Here is a 15588-nt window from a genome sequence, read left to right on the forward strand (position 1 = left end):
TTCTTTGAAGACTCACACAGTAAGTGATAATTTACTGGCGGGATTCATTTCGCAAACTGGACGTTGAACGAAGTGCAAATTGAAATAAGGAATTCGCAAAATAATCACGTCGGTGGCTGATTGGCTTTGATGGAAATTGCAGGATAATCTTGTGGCTCCAGGGTGAATATAAGTCACATCTTGCGGGTGTTACGGTCTGGTTGCTTTTTGTGTGGAGCAGTCAACAGCAATGACTAGGTTTTTGAAGTTTTTAGAAGTAACTTTTACATTACTTTTTCAACACCGCAAACAGTTCCAGCCTAAGGTGATCAGGAAAACAAAAGGTCTTAGGGTTTTATTGCCAATACTCAAGTTAATATACAATATTGGGAACAGATAGAAATAATTACATCAGTCTAGTATATTTAACGCTGTATGCGTAAATGTACATACACTCGCAGACTGGTGTGGAGCTTGTAATGCGACCAGACAATTGGTGCTAAATGGATTTTCAGTGCACTTGACCGATGCTATGTTGTGTACTAATTCGGTTTGCATTCACAGCGGCTGCCTGTCTAAAACATGAGACAGATTCAAGTATGAATACACCTTAGTACGTGCAACTATACGCAATGTCCTTATAGCTTGCGATCTTCACGAAGAATGATTTCTTATAAAACTTAATCTGGCTAATTTAGTTTCTAAACTGGCCAGAGTGTTTAATTGGATTCACACTGTTCGTGCTGAAGAAGTCTGCTTGATCTTGTAAAGAGTGATATGATACAAAGAGCAATTGATTGTATTACCTTGAACAATGGGACTGTAATTGTTTTTGTTTTGCCGGGCGATGTATCTTGTTCAGTCTAATTCTGATGGGTTGAGTCGTCCAGCTGTGAAGGGGTCGCTGCTTATTTTTGCGCATGAGAGCAAGGCCGAGAATTTCATACTAGCTTTAGTGCCTGGCCCTTTGCTGCAACTTGAGGACGGGGCTGCTGGTTCCACGGAGCTGTAGAGATTGTTGTGCTGCCGCGGTCAGCAAGAAGAGTGATGAGGTGACTGGACTAAACAGAACAAGCTGTGTGTGTGTGTTCTCCCCTGATAGCGGTGTTAAAGAATGGACGTAGGACGCCGTACTGTCTCCCCATCCGAGAGCTCTCTCACATTTTTAACATGCTACAGGGAAGGAAGGAAAATAACATCAAAACATTCGTATCCCCCTAATTACTTACAGTTGGATCCTGGCACAATTTAATCCTCCTGATATGTAAAAGTTTGTGCTAAACGAATTGGATGTTTCATTTTGTGTACAGGCTTCTCATGAAAGCATGTCTCCAACTGTAACAAACTCGATCAAACGCGTTGACGTACTTTCAAATGAACGATGCTCCAGTTCCAATAAAGGTTATTTTTTCGTGCTTCTTTGTGCGTTACTTACGAGGCACGTACAATTTGAACTAAAGGTCTAACAGTTCGCCATTTGACAACGCTTACAGTGTTTTTACATTGCGTTTTAGCAACATCATGAGCAAATCCATTTTCAGTCTATTGTGCTATGTGACAGATCATTTGAAATCCAGTGGCATATCATCCATGCCCCTTACATAAATTCTTCAACCTTCTGTAACGCCAGCAACACTGGAAATATGAAGATTTCAGTGAGGACATGGGTCTTCAATCACTAAACTGGAGATTCCTATTGAATGGAGTCAAATTGCGTGCAGCTAATGTTGCAGTGAGTTTAAACCATAGTTTAAATTAAAGTAAACAATCTGTCATTGTAATTACAGCCGGTGAAAATATTTTTTGCGAATGTCATATTTCAATCCTCGATCAGTAGTCGACGTGTATGACCAAGTTGGAACGGGACTGCTCAGATTTCCACTTATCTAGTATGTAGATATGATGATGTTATTGAAATATTCTAATTATGAATTTCAAGAAGGATTCCTTATTCAGTGAAAAGATATCTATATCATTCCAGCACATTCCGGTAAACTCAAAATCTTATTATCGAAACTGCCATGAAAAATAAATTCAGAGACACAATTCACTGGAAATAAATCAAAGGTAGTGGGGATCTACAGTCACACACGATAGTAAATAAGGAGTGATCGCCGAGTGAACGGAATATGCCTTTAAACTCCAATCACAGTGCATACATTTCCAAATAGGACTAGGCTGCACTTCAACAAGTAGCACCATCTGTTTTAAGATGTTGGAAATTCTTTCCGGATCCAACAAGAGTTGGTTACATACATTTTCTACCAATGCCTGTCAGTAGAAAAGTGAAATAAAAGCAAATTAGATGCTTGAACCTTAAACCACATATGCTGGAAAATCTCAACAGGTCTGACAGCATCTGTGGAGAGAGAATAGAGCTAACGTTTCAAGTCTGGATAACCCTCATCAGAAAATGAAGATATTTTGATTAACATTTCAATAAAGCAACGCGAGCGGATTGGAGTGGGTGGGGCGGGTTCTTTCCAAAAGCACTGGAGACACAAACAATGCTGCTGTAATTTATAGTGAATATTAATCTGCCTGGTGGTGTGTTCTTCACTGATTAAAAAGAAGCATCCAAAGTCCAGATTACACCATTTTTAGTGATTTTTTGACCCAAATGCACATATTACAAAGCACCATTTTCCTTAATTGGAACGGCTGCTAAACAAAGTTAGTGGAACATCTTTTAGGCTCATTGAACATCGCAAAGTGCAGAAACATCATTTGATTTGATTTTGATTTTGACTTATTATTGTCACATGTACTGCAGTACAATGAACAGTACTATTCCTTGTGCCCTATACAGACAAAACATACCGTGCATAGAGAAGGAAAAGGGAGTGCAAAATGTACTGTTACGTTAGGATATAGAAAAGGATCAACTTAATGCAAGGTAGGTCCATTCAAATATCTGATGACAGCAGGGAAGGAGCTGTTCCTCACACACAAAATGAGCGAGCAATGTTATGTTCTGAAATTCCAATGTGAATTCTACGGAGACATATATTGCTTAGTGGTCACAATTTGTGCCCCACAAAAAAAGGAAGCAGCATCAATGATTGAAGAAGAGGAAGAAAGTTTCACCTATGTAACTATTTGGAACGAGACTCTAAATCGACTGTTCGATTCTAACAGCAATCTCCACACTCTCATTGTGAAAATTATTTATCACTTTTTAACATATTGGTCACATTGTAAATCACAAATAATTGGCTGAAACTGACGGATTTGGAATGGGAGCCTTTATTATTTTAAAGAAATATAAAATTATTGCGTCCCCTGATATTTGGTATTCTTATGCTGGACCTGATGAATGCAAGATGAAAAGCTTCGACAAAATGTCTTTTTTCAGCAATGTTCAAGTTTTGTACTATGGAAGAATCATTTGTAAAGAAATCTGAAAGCCACATAGGGGTACATGATTCTTCAAATCATGTTTTTTCACAAATAGGATCATATATTTAAAAAATCACTATGGAAAACTGAGTTCTGAATGTCCTCCCAGCTGTTCAGAACAACCATAACACTTAAACAGTTAAAAATCTGACTTCACAGCTCTGCTGCTGCATCTTTTCATGTAAGAACAGTGAAATAATATCTGTTACTATAATTCAGATGTTTGTTGAGTAAGAAGCTTTAACGCCACAAAGTAGTCAAATAGAATTTAATGGACAATTATTTTCCGCGCAGTGCATTTAATGAGACTACATATTAGAAGTAATTATTGACACTGCTTTCTTGTAAGCGTTACACGCAGTTTACATATGTGGATTATTCATTCTAATTCTTACAACATAGGTTATACAAAATAAACTAATAATCCTATGTGTTAACCTGTTTATTAATATATTAGGAGTGATATAGAAGATCGCACATTCAGGTGAAAAGTCAATGATCAGATAATATTTGAAAGTGTATGTATGGTGTATGAAATTGAGAGTCTGCGACGGAATCTGATGGTTCCGACTCAATATCTGCTCTGAACGTTTAGCAACCACACACTCCGAAACAGATGATAGGTATTTAAATTTACAAAGATGAAATATAAAGCAGTTACACAAAACAGCCAGGGTGAATTAAACTTCCCTGACCACTGTAATGTCTCAGCGCTCAATTTAGAGGTGAGACGTCTCACCTTGATGTCTCAAGAAATCATGTTGACAACAACATGATCAAAATAATTCTTTTGCATATATATGTGTGCATGTGTGTGTTCAATTCGTAACGTTGTAAACATTCGTTAAAACAAAGTGTTTTGACGAATCACAAGTGAAAGATTTGAAAATATTAGTGGCCATGACTAAACATACTTCCATCAATGCAGAAAGGTCTAGTTTGTTATTTGTATGTGGATTGACTGTAATAACAGCTGCAATATAAACGCACAATTTTTAAGCATTTTAAATTCACCGTGTTCACATTTACAAATATCACTTTAGTTTGATATTTCTGGGGTTTGAATATTTCGACTATTAGACGAATACGATAAGTAAATGGTTCGGCGTTTTACTTTTGTAAAATGGCAATCAATAATTTCTGACTATCGAAAAGATTGGGTAATTAAAGTTTGATAATAACACGATTTGAAGGTGTGAACTCACCTGGACTTTGCCTTTACACTAATGTCAGATCCAAGTGGCGGGGGAGTATTGTATAAAAATTGAAGCATTTCCTTAGATTTTTAACGCATTTCCTACAGCCCCATTAAATATTTGCAGTTTATTGATATATTTATTGTTTTCATTGGCTACTGCCCCTAAACAAGTCAGTGTCTTATTCCCTTGTTGCAACGGACCCAGAACCTTGATTTAACATTGTGTGTATGTGTGGGGGGGGGGGGGGGGGGGGAGTGATAAGCCCCTTTCATTTTTTTTCAAAACACATTCTTCATCTTTAACTGCCTTATAAATGCGCAGCTTTTGTCTGAATCCAAATATATACAAGTAAACGGGATACCGTATCTTCGCATGTTCTACGGAAGGTAAACAAGGAGAAGGAACAAAGATAGAGTTGGCGCTAGTACTGTCATAGGTCATCTTATCTTTCCATTATTCCCACTCCAGATAGAAACCAAGCAGCGAGCGCTTTCTTCTTCCATACAAAATAAATCCTTTAAACAGAACATTCGTTTGATCTCTTGTTTCAATTTTTCGTTAAGCACATTCCTCTCTGACAGTCTTTCTCTGTTATAGTCAGCAAGTGTTCTCTTTTCCATTGGGTCCCTATGTAAAATATGTATATCTTAAAAAGTATTGTAGCTGATAGTTGTGACCTGTGTAGTTGTTTTACAGGATGACCAACTCCTGGGTGGAAGGAAAATTTCAGTTTGATAACATTTCCTATGTTCCATTGTCAGGACGTTGTTAGCTGTTGCTTCTTTTAGACTGGGCTGATGTGGATTCGAGCGCATAAAGCAAATATTGTTTACAGTCAAAAGCTGTGGTGGTAAACTATTGACCCAAGCATTACAGATGCAGGAGAGAATGTACAAACTCCCTGAAGACTGATAGAAAGCATAGTGAACACTGGCTACTTGTGTAGCCCATGAGAAGGTAGCTATTCAATTGGCAGTTCATCTACAACTAATAACTCCAAAACTACAGTTAATAATTGTAATATACTCTTGTGTTATTTCATATTAGTTAAATATTTCCATAAACTACAATGGCTTAATATTAGCAGCTAATTTGTACATATTAATATTGCAGTCTGCAGATGGAGAATGTCAGTTGGCAGACAAATTTGCATATTGCTTAATACCATCATTGCTATTCAACATTTTAGATTTTTATCAATAGGCAAATTAAATTTGAATTCCTTGTAACAGCCTCATGAATTGTCCACAGCATGTAATGCTTGCTTCAGGGCTATTCCAAGGTCTGGATTTAAGTTTATTTATTATTGTCACAAGAAGGCTTACATTAACACTGCAATGAAGTGAAAATTCCCCAGTCACCACACTCCGGTGCCTGTTTGGATACTGAGACAGGAGAACTTAGCATGGCCAAAGCACTTAACCTATGCATCTTTTGGACCATGGGAAGGAACCAGAGCGCTTGAAGGAAATCCATGCAGACACGGGGAGAATGTGCAGATTCCACACATTCCACATGCAGACCCAAGCCGGGAACTGAACCCGGGTTGAGGCAGTAGTGCCACCGTGCTGCCCTCAAATTTCCTCAAATTGCAATTAAAGAGATAATTTGGTGACATATCTTTCTGTCACTTCTCGTTTAGTAATTAATCAGTAACTCCTCGTTCAAGAGCTATGGCTGGAAATTCAATACAGAAAAGCTACACATGGCACAAAATACCATTCTAGATTTTTACTGATTGTAATAATCTACACATTGATGTGAAACTGTTTCACTTTTATATGCATGTAAACTTTATGATATAACCCAGGAATAAAGTTGTTAAATCTGATGTAACATTGCATTGTGAAACCATCTAAAGAAAATAGTATCATTCCATTTTAATTTCCCACCAGCTTCATTATTTCTGTAAGCTGTGCAAAGTGAACTTTTAACCCAGCTTTTGATGTTTTGAAGTTATCAGGGAGCTCATTATTAACATTAAAAATGTAACCAGTGTTTGAACTGGAGTGAGTCGAAGTCTACACAAACACGCTGCACGAACACACCTTTTCCTGACTCGAGAATGCTTTGGATCTGGCAATAAAATTTAGTATTCTAAAGATCCTGGATCAAAAGTGAACCATTTTGTTCATGATATGTAATGTAGTCACAATACATTTGGGATTCAAAATCACTGAAAATTGCCTAGCTGATTTTGTTACATGAAACTCAGAATCTTGATGTCATGTGCATGTCAGGTAACCACAGGCCAATCAATTCAAAAACAAAAAATTGTGGGTTTTGTTTACATATATATTTTGTTTGAGTTTCTACAATACACATTTGGACACCCTTGTTTTCAATACGATGCTTTAAGAGTTTCTCAGCCATTCTTGTTTCAAAGGAACAGCCCATCTAAAAACAAGAGATAGAGAGAGAGAATGGGAGCAAAAGGTCAGATAGACTTAATGTCTAGTTAGCAAAACACTACATAAATATTAACATTTGGCACAATAAGTAGCACTGCTGCCTCACAGTGCCAGGGACCCAGGTTCGATTCCCAGCATGCTTCACTGTTTGTGCGGAGACTTCACATTCTCTCTGTGTCTGCGTGGGTTTCCCCCGGGTGCTCCGGTTTCCTCCCCTAGTCCAAAATACCTGCCGGTTATGTGCATTGGCCATGCTAAATTCGTCCTCTGTGTCCCCGAACAGAGTGTGCTAACTAGGGGATCTTCATAGTAATCTCATTGCAGTATTAATGGAAGCCTACTTATGACATAAATAAATAAATACAATTTATTTAGACTTACAGAGACAGGTCATTCAACAAAATGGATCTATGTGGAGTTCATGTGACTCACGAGCCTCCTTCTGCTTTCATCTCACCCTATCATCATATCTACAATGTGTCAATATTTCTGTTCATTTATCGAGTAACTGCTTAACAAATCTGTCTGGCAGTGTGAACAATGATGGTAAAGTGAAATCTTTGTTCTCTTCCAAAGTTGACAAAGATCATGCTTTAAGCATGAAATTAAACCAGTATGTTGAAAAAAGGAGAAGCATTCTCTGTTCAATACCTAAACTCAGTTACCCAGCCATTGAGCAAGTAAAGGTGCACTTTATAACATGGGGAACATTGGTGTGCCAATGCAAGTGGACTGAGATGTTGAACTTGAAAAAAATAACAAGAGTATAAGCCAAAAATGTAACAGAGGCATCAGTGTCAAACTGCTAGCTGAAGTGTAACAATGTTATCAGGGAAAATTGGCAGTGGATTAGCTATATTCAGGCCAGAGAGTTCAATGCAGATAATTGTGTTCCATTTTATGCTAGGATTGAGAATTTCTGATTTTGTCATGCTTGAATGAGGAAATATGTACAACTGAAGTGGTTTGTTCATCAAAAGACAGTACTGGACAAAGCTAGACTCCCAGGCTAGCCACATGGACTCCCACTGACGACAGCAACTCTGCAAGACATTTCAGACTACAAGATGAAGGCATCTAAAAGCCCTGGCACCAATGCACCCTTCCCCAACGAGCTCAATGCATTCTTTGTCCATTTTGAGCAAGAGGTCAGTGAGAGCGCATTCTCAATTCTGGAAGCCTTGGTCAAACCATATCCGAGGTCACCATCACAGACATCAGAGCAGCCTTCTTGAACTCACAGAAAGCAACTGGCCCAGCTGGGGTACCCAGACAACCACTCAGATTCTGCACGAACCACCTGGCTGGGGTATTCAGAGACATCTTTAACCTCTCTTTACACCAATCTAAGGTCCCTATCTTCTTCAAGAAGATGGCCATCATCCCAATACCAAAGAAAAGCCAGGCAGCATACCTCAGTGACTATTGCCCAGTGGCTCTGACTTCCATCGTTATAAAGTGCTTTGAAAGGCTAGTCATGGCACAATCAATTCCAGCCTCCCAGATTGCCTGGATCCACTATTGTTCGCCTATTGCACAACAGGTTCTCAGCAGATGCCATTTCCCTGGTGCTACATTCAACCCTGGAACACCTGGATAACAAAGACCTATTTGTGACCTATCAGTGTCCTATTTTTTGACTACAGCTCAGCCTTTGACATCATTATTCCTACAAAACTCACCTCCAAACTCCGTGACCTGGGGCTGGCTCTTCCCTCTGTGCCTAGATTCTAGACTTTCCAACCCACAGATGGCAATCAGTAAGGATAGGCAACAACACCTTCTCCACAATTATCCTCAACACTGGTACCCCAGAAGGCTGTGTCCTGAGCCCCTTACCATACTCCTTATACACTTATAACTGAATGGCCAAATTCCCCTCCAAATCAACTTTCAAGTTTGCCGATGATACCAGTGTAGTGGGTTGGATCTCAAATAATGATGAGATGATGGAGTACAGGAAAGAGACAAAGAATCTGGTGAACAGGTGCAACAACAATAATCCCTCCCTCAATGTCAGGAAAATGAAGGAGATAGTCTATCGACTTCAGGAAGCGTAGTGGAGGACATGTCCCTGTCTACATCAACAGGGATGAAATGGAAATGGTCAAGGGTTTCAGATTTTTTGATGTCACTCTGACGCTATAATTAAGAAAGCACACCATAGCCTTTCTTAGCTTCTGAGAAAGTAGAGGCCATGGTGGGCTTTCTTAATTATAGCATCAAAGGAAATTTGGCATGTCCACTACGGCTCTCACCAACTATTACAGACACACCACAGACAGCATTCTTTCTGGTTGTGTCACATTTTGGTCTGGCTCTTGCTCTGACCAAGACTGCAAGAAGTTACAAAGGGTCGTGAACAAAACCCAGTCCAACAGCAAACCAGCCTCCCATCTATCGACTCTGTCTACACTTCCCATTGCCTCGGAAAAACAGCCAGTATAATCAAGGCCCCTACGCACCCTGGACATACTCTCCTCCACCTTCTTCCATCGGGAAAAAGATATAAAAGTCTGAGGTCACTGACTCAAAAACAGCTTTTCTCCTGCTGCAATCAGATTTTTGAATGGACCTACTTCATGTTAAGTTGATCTTTCTCTGCACCCTAGCTACCCCCTTTCTTTTCCATCTCTATGTACAGAATGCTTTGTCTTTATAGCGCACAAGAAACAATATTTTTCAGTGTATACTAATACACGAGACAATTATAAAACAAATCAAATCAAGTTGTTCAGTTCAGTTTTTTGTTGTTCAGATCAGGTATATGTTTTTTGAATGTATCTCTCCATTTAATATCTTCATGTTGGACATATATGACAACATATTCATGTGCAGCTATATCTTTTCTGTCTTAGGCAGTTCCTTGGGATCAAGGATGAGTTGCTTCCTCTTGGTGCAATGGGTTCTGAGATAGCTGAAAAGTCCACTGTGTGATCTGCAGACTCTGCCACATGTGGGGTAGGCTTGCTTGGATGGTCTGGTGGAAGAGTTGCTTGGACTGTTGTACACTCCATTCAACACTGATTGCCTGTGCATGTTCCTGACAAAATTTCTGAATGATGTTCAGTGCCTTCTCAAACACATCTTTCCCATTTTGGTTGGGCACAAGCCAGGCACTCCCACAAGTTTGTGGGAATGTTTAACCTCCTCAAGGATGCTTTCAAGCTATCCCAAAAGTATTTCCATTATGTCCTTAGAAGTCTCCTGCTTTGACTGAGTTCTGAGTAAAGCAGTTGCTTTGGGAGTCTGGTGTCAGTCATAAGAACAACTGTCCTGCCCAGCGAAGCTGTTTTTGAGTGATTTGCATCTTGAAATGGGACATGTTGGCTTGGGAGAGAATGCTTCAATGAATTGCCTTTCTTGCCAACAGATTTAGAGGATCTTGCAACAACAACTCTGGCAGTGGTCATGTAGTGCTTTGAGATGTCTCCTTTGGTCACCTATGCAGCTATAGAGAAATAGAATGGTAAATATGGTTTGTCATTCCATACAGCAAAGGGTGGCTAACTTTTCAATATAATTTAAATTTATTATGTTTATGAGAATCAAAATACCAAAAATAAAACTTAAGCATGTTTACTACTCTTAATTGATTGATTTGTTGGTGCTTTTCCTGCCCTCAGTGACAGAGTTTCATCTGTTCCCACAGCGAGGTTTGTCCTGGAGCAGGTCACTAACTGTTATCAGTGGCTTACAGATTGAGGGGTGCCACTCCACACCAAACACATTTGTCCATGAGTATCTCCCATTCTTACCAGCTGCCATTGGTGTATTGGAAGGATTTTGCAGGCTGGCACTCAACCAGTTGTCCATATTATGAACACATCTCCTTTGGCCATCAAGCCCTAGGGTAGGACTCAAATTCAGAACTTCTGTCTCAGAGGCAAGGATACTACCCACTGCACCAAAAGCCCTCCAATCTGTTAAGTACCAAAAGTCACATGTGATGTATTGTTCAAGCATATTTTTAAGGTCACAGGTTTGACATCCATTTATGTCATGATTTGAAGTAAAGATTCTGTTCTGCATTTGCTACAGTGGTCATTGAATTTAATAGAGATTTTTAATTGAAACACATAGGGTGGAATTTTACAACTTTTTTGCATCTGTTTTGCAGTGGGAAAATGTCAAAAAATTGGGCATAATGCAGCTAGCAGGAATGGCGCCTGTTTTCAAGCCTGTCACGATTTTATGACACCCGCATTTCTGGTGCAGTCAGCCTGTTGCCAGAAATGGGCGAGAGACTGATTAATTTATTGAAATGTATGCAAATACTGTTTTATATCTGCTTAGCGAGCCCAGCGCTCAATTGTCTGGGCTCGTTTGCCTTTATGGCCTCACCAGATGAGGTTCTCTCCGGTGAGGACACCTGTTTCCCATGAAAGGGGAACAGTCATGTTGGCCTCACCAGTGGAACTGGAGACCATTGAGGCCCCCCAGAGATGCCAAATGCAAGGCAGTATTTCCTTTTGGGCAGTGCCAGGCCAGCAATGCCACACTGGCCGCTGGGCAATGCCCACTGGGCACCTTGGCACTGTCCTCCAGGTAGTGTCAGTGGGCAGAGCCAATGGGGATTGTGCCAGGATGTGTGGCCAATAGGGAGTCTACCAGGGTGGGGGCGAATGGCAGAGGGGGCCTGCTGCCACTTTGCATGCAATTGGTGGGGGAGGGGGAGGCGGCGATCAGTCTGGGTAGTGGGGGGGCGGGGGGGTGGTGCAGAGGCTGCATCAGGCTGTGGGCCTCTGCGAAGCCGGTGGTGGGGGGGGGGCGGTGGTTTGTTGCTGGTTGAAGCTGCCTATAGCAGCAGGGGCCTGACATCTCTCTCTGTGTCTATCAGACCTCTGCTACTGCTAATGCGCATGTGCAGCATCAGAGGTCTGTACATGCACAATATACGTGCATCTCCCTCTACATCAAGGTAGATATATCCCCGGGACCAGATGAGGTGTATCCTAGGACACTGTGGGAGGCTAGGGAGGAAATTGCAAGTCCTCTAGCAGAGATATTTGAATCATTGATAGTCATGGGTGAGGTGCATGAAGATTGGAGGGTGGCAAATGTTGTGCCTTTGTTTAAGAAGGGCTGCAGGGAAAAGCCTGGGAACTACAGGCTGGTGAGCCTTACATCTGTAGTGGGTAAATTGTTAGAAGGTATTTTGAGAGACAGGATCTACAGGCATTTAGAGACATATGGACTGATTAGGGACAGTCAGCTAGGCTTTGTGAGTGGAAAATCATGTCTCACAAATTTGATTGAGTTTCTTGAAGGGGTAACCAAGTAGGTAGATGAGAGCAGTGCAGTTGATGTTGTCCACATGGACTTTAGCAAGGTCTTTGACAAGGTACCGTATGGTGGGTTGTTGCTTAAATCTCACGGGATCCAGGGTGAGGTTGCCAAATGGATACAAAATTAGTTTAATAACAGAAGCCAGTAGGTGGTTGTAGAAGGTTGTTTTTCAAACTGGAGGTCTGTGACTAGTGGTGTGCCTCAGGGATCAGTGCTGTTATTTGTCATTTATATCAATGATTTGAATGAGAATTTAGGAGGCATGGTTAATAAGCTTGCAGATGACAACAAAATTGGTGGCATAGTGGACAGTGAAGAAAGTTACCTAAGATTACAAAGGGATCTTGATCAATTGGGCCAGTGGACTGACGAATGGCAAATGGAGTTTAATTTAGATAAATGCGAGGTGATGCATTTTGGTAGATGGAACCAGGGCAGGACTTACTCAATTAATGATAGGGCACTGGACAGAGTTACAGAACAAAAAGATCTAGGGGTACAGGTTCATAGCTCCTTGAAAGTGGAGTCACAGGTGGACAGAGTGGTGAAGAAGGCATTCGGCATGCTTGGTTTCATCAGTCAGAACATTGAATACAAGAGTTGGAATGTCTTGTTGAAGTCGTACAAGACATTAGTAAGGCCACACTTGGAATGCTGTGTACAGTGCTGGTCACCCTATTATAGAAAGGATATTATTAAACTAGAAAGAGTGCAGAAATGATTTACTAGGATGCCATCGGGACTTGATAGTTTGAGTTATAAGGAAAGGCTGTATGGACTGGAACTTTTCTCCCTGGAAAAAAGTCCACTACTCCTTTGACTAGAAACTGACGAGTCCTTCTTTTCAAAGGCAGAGTGCACCCAAAAAGCAGATCAGCAATTCTCCTATTTTCACGTTAGATGGACACTTAGAAAAAATCTCATAAAATTTCACCCATAGTGTCATAAATATCTATATATCTTTCTTTTAACTATCTATATTACATCGGGTAGTGAAACTAGATATTGAATTCCTGGTTGGAATCGTTTGTAATTTAACTTTTTTTTGGAAGGATTTTTATGTTCATAGGCTCTGTGTCAAATATTGGTAATGATAATTGGGATGAAACATGGGTAACTGCAATCTGTCGGAACTTGTTTGATTGTTGTAGGAATTTCCTATATGTTTACCTGAATTTTCTTCCTCGGTTTCTTTTTGCCTCTCTCAGGATACAGTATTTCTGCAATTGGATAAAAAATGTTTTATGCTTTACAATTGGCTGAATGAGATGGGGTCAATGAGCCTAATGGTCTTTTAAGGCCACTTTTCTCCCACATCTTCATATAATCTGGTGTATTCCCACTAATCTTCAATAGAGGTCCAATAAGTAAATACACTCTCATAGATGCTGGCTTTTCAAACAATCACATACAGCATCTTAGTCCAATTATGGAGAGAATGTAGCAGTGCAAACTTCTTTGTGTTTCTAAAATGTTGGAATATTTTCACGGTTTTTCTGGCAAACATTTCAAAACAATTCCTATTTATCACCACCAAAATCTTTATCTTTATACAGCTTTGTTATGCTAGTGTTTGCTTAATTAGTAAATGTATTTATTAAGAATTGCAAAACTTCAGTAAAAATCTGTTTCTGACATATATATGTGCATATATACACATATGCATAATGTATTTTTCAGATAATCTTATAAATGCTGACATACAATATAAACACATTTTATTAAACATCTGCATGCACTTTCTGTGCAAATCTTTCTCTATTTTGTTAACCTTTCTGTGTCACTTGTGTATTCAATTTTTCCATTATAAATTCCTTTTACAATATTTATAATGCCAATTATCTACGTAAACTGTCATCTTGTAATTGTGCTATTTCACACATTGGATTTCCACAAATTGTTCAGAATGTGTTTTGAAGATTAGTTTCATCTAATTGTTCTCACAATAACTGGAATTATCTATGTGAGAAATGTCAGTATTCCTCCAGGTACAGTAATGCTAGGCAGTTCTGTAAGTGATTTCAGCATTTAAATTTGAGGTGATCTGTGGCACCCAATATCAAAGTGTACAGCTACATAACTCAGGTTTGAAATTTACCAATCCGGTGGAGATGGTCTGGGAGGCTGGGCAAGTCATATATTTGTGCCTGGAGCCATTGGGGGGAGGCCCAATGCATTCACACTGTGTCCTGACATTACAAAGGTGGCTGGGCTGGTGATAGCAGATCAGACTGGAGTGAGGCAAAGTCTGTGAAATAGCTAATTAACAATCATTTAATTAGGTTTTTCTAATCTCTCCAGCGATGGACAGGGACAGCAGCATTTCAGAGCTCCTCCAGCTATAACCAAAGGAGGTTGAGTGAGTTGCCAGTGATGGCTGCAGTTGGCAGCCATTGCAAGTGGCTTGGCAGGCAAGGTGGGATTGAGTGGGTGTATAGAGATAGGAATTGAGAGCAGGGGTGATCTTGCCTAGCACAGGGGGGAAGTTGGCTCCTATGTCCTCAAGGATTTGCCATTGGTATCTGTGGAGCAGAAGGGGACTGGAGGCTCTGAGTGTGACTGTTTGCTCAAGGCTGCATTCGTTCAAATTTTGAGACGTTGAGTGAGGGAGATAGCTGTAACCAATGGCAACAGTGCCACAGCAACCAGAGGGCCACAATGATCAGGATCTTGCAAGCAGGCAGGGAGAAGGAGGGCACAGATGGAGATGAAACAAGTCACTGCAGTGCAAATGATCATATCTCGGAGTCTATTATCGGCAATATAACTTCCTGCAAATCTGGAGGAGCAATGTTGCCAAAGAATGCGTCTCTCCAATGGCTTCTCTTCCTGCTCCTGCACCATTACCTCTGATGTCCCCCAAGGATCTATCTTTGGTCTCTTCCTATTTCTCAAATACATGCTGCCCATCAGCAACATCACCCAAAGCACAATGTTAGTTTTCACAGGTACTGATTACACCTAGCACCAACTCAACACCACTTCTCTCGACCTCCCTGCTGTTACAAAACTATCAGATTGCTTATTGACACCCAGCACTGGATGAACAGAAATTTCCTCCAATTAAGTATTGGGAAGCCTGAAGCCATTCTTTTCTGTCCCCATTTCAAACTTTGTTTCCTCACTGCCGACTCCAGCCCATTTCCCTGGCATGACTCGTAGATTAAGTCAGTCTGTTTGCAATCTCAGTGTCACATCTGATCTTCAGATAAGCTTCTAACCTCATATCCATACCAACACTAAGAATGCCCACTTCTACCTTCATTGTACCATTTAAGTTTACTCCTGTCTCTGCTCATCTGTTGCTAAAA

Source organism: Carcharhinus amblyrhynchos, chromosome 8, assembly GCF_965287045.1.
Source record: "Carcharhinus amblyrhynchos chromosome 8, sCarAmb.v2.hapA, whole genome shotgun sequence".
Classification (NCBI taxonomy): domain Eukaryota; kingdom Metazoa; phylum Chordata; class Chondrichthyes; order Carcharhiniformes; family Carcharhinidae; genus Carcharhinus; species Carcharhinus amblyrhynchos.